Below are 2457 nucleotides of genomic sequence, written 5' to 3' on the forward strand. Positions count from 1 at the left end.
GCGAAATGATTTTAGTGTCGGAACTCTATAACTGGGAGGCTATAAAGAGTTTTTATTTGATTTAAAGAGTCTTCATTCTTATGGTTTTTTTCTTTTTGGTTCAAGTGAAGAATGCCTATTTCTTCTTTGATTTTAGATAATCGGAGTGTAGAATTTGGGAGATTTTCGGAGGAGTGAGTTTCTGAGCATGTCATGGAATGAATGATCCTTGTTTGTGGAAGGCCAAATAACTAGCAAAAGTAATGCATGGTAAAGTACGATGGATGTGTCAATGAATGGTACACATTTGCTTCTTTTGCTCAGAAGTTTGCAGTAATTTTGCTTGATTTAAAGTTAGGTAATGATTGAGAAAATGTAATTGATTTGTGGCTGTAGAAGTAAAGCTTATATTACATTTGGCAGATTAAATGTTTCGTTTAAAAATCCAATTATGCTTTTATAATGATCTTCATTATTGCTCCAATGTGATTGAGATTTGAATTTTTGGCAGCTGGTAGTGTTGAGGAGACGTGGTTTGATTCAATTGCTCTATTTGAATCTGACTGTGATGAAGACTACCTGAGTATCCCTGATGGTATGGTTTCGTAAACTTATGAATTAATTTGGATAACTTGTACTTACCACTTCTGTGGGTGATTAAATGTAGTTGATATCTGCAGATTTGATGTCTTTAAATAGTATTGAAGCTGGATCCCTATCAAGTTACTCATCTTCAAGAGATGCCAACCATGGAAGTTCAACAATAGATAACACTGATTTTCAGTGCAAACACAATGAAGCAAATGAAGCTGTATATGTGGATGATATTTCATCAGTGGATGCTTCCAACAACAAGAAGGATGGGGTACTGTTGGACAATTGTGGGATTCTTCCAAATAATTGTTTGCCATGTCTTGCAGCAGTGACTATTCCTTCTGATGAGAAAAGAAGATCATCGATTTCTGGTTCTCCTAATGCAAGGAGAAAGGCTTCTATGAAACTCCCCTTAAAAGGGAAGGAAGGAAATGAGCATGCTAATCTACGTGAGTTGAAATGCTCAAAGCAACATTCTATGGTTTAATTGTTTGTAGAATTAATAGTTGTAAACACATTTTAGTGTAATTATTATTAGATACTACATTTAATATCACGTTCTTTTCCCTCTTGTTTTTCAGTTTCCTCAAGAACCCTTCTTCAAAGACCTTGCAGGATCACAGGACCTTTTTGTCCATTGAGAAGAAATGCTTGATTGTTGGTCACGAATTGACTCGGGCACTTTCAAAGTTCGAGGAGTGAATTATTTAAAGTAAGACCTCTTTCTGTAAATTCCTTTAGACGTAGATTTTCATATCTTAGTAAAGAATTAAACTGCATAATGCATATTATCAAAATACAACTTGATGGCTTGTGGGGGAAAAAAAACTGAGTTTTCACTTGTCTATCGGTGTTCTTATAACGGGACAAGAAGAAGGAATTTGCTTCCAACAGGGACAAGAAGAAGGAATTTGCTTCCAACTATTCAGCATATTATCCTTTTGGTGTAGATGTGTACTTATCTCCACGAAAAGTGAACCATATAGCTCAGTTTTGTGGAACTTCCTGTCATTAATTCTTCTGGAAATCTTCCGCCCATGCTTGTTGTAAATGTTCAGGTGCTTCTACTATGCGCTAAGATATTGTTAATGTTCTACATTTTATTCCCTAACTTGGACTTCTGGCTCCATTCTAATCCTTTATTATATGTATTCCTGACTAGTGCGTGTTTTCAGCAAAAAATTCACTATGCCACATTGCTACTTTAAGCTCTTTACTATCTTTAATGAGAAGATATCTTTTATTCTTATATTTCATTATAATTTAATTGTCTAATTTTCTCATTTTTAATGGATTTCAGATTCCTCTCTACCCTGCCGCGCTATTTCAAGGTGAAACTGATGGAGAAGGAATAAATTTTGTGTTGTATTTTAAACTTTCTGAAAGTTACACTAAGGAGCTTCCACACTATTTTCAAGAACAAATCAGAGTAAGATGGAGCCTTTATGTGTCAATTTAATGCTTTATTTCACCAGCTATGTACATCCTATACTGCCAATCAGCTCTGTTCTACTTAAATACTAGGATTAGCTCTTTGGTTGTCCATAATCCATCAAAAAGAAAATGGAAAAAAGGGACAAGTAAAAGAATGTACCATAATCATATCTAATCTGATAATCCTAAACAATTGTATATTAATGGGGAGATGAATGAGCTCATGTTTCTGATGAAACAACAAATGTCTATGCCTTTCTACAGAAGTGATGGATGATGAAGCTGAAAAGTGAAGGGCTTTCCTGTAGACACAACAGTAGCCTTCCGAGAAAGATTGAAAATATGGGCCGTGTTGTCAATGTGGAAGATCTTCCAATGAGTGTGCTGAACGAAAGCTTATGCTGGCTTACAACGAGAAGCCTATTCTTTCACGTCCTCAACATGAGTTTT

General features: G+C 35.2%; 1 pseudogene; it reads left to right on the top strand.

Moving 5' to 3' along the window:
• Positions 1 to 227: 227 nt before the first annotated feature.
• On the top strand, positions 228 to 2450 carry LOC114749782 (uncharacterized; annotated as a pseudogene).
• The last annotated feature ends 7 nt before the right edge of the window (positions 2451 to 2457 follow it).

This window comes from Neltuma alba, unplaced genomic scaffold (genome assembly GCF_004799145.2).
Source record: "Neltuma alba isolate B1F8T4 unplaced genomic scaffold, ASM479914v2 tig00001011_pilon, whole genome shotgun sequence".
In the NCBI taxonomy this organism is placed as follows: Eukaryota; Viridiplantae; Streptophyta; class Magnoliopsida; order Fabales; family Fabaceae; genus Neltuma; species Neltuma alba.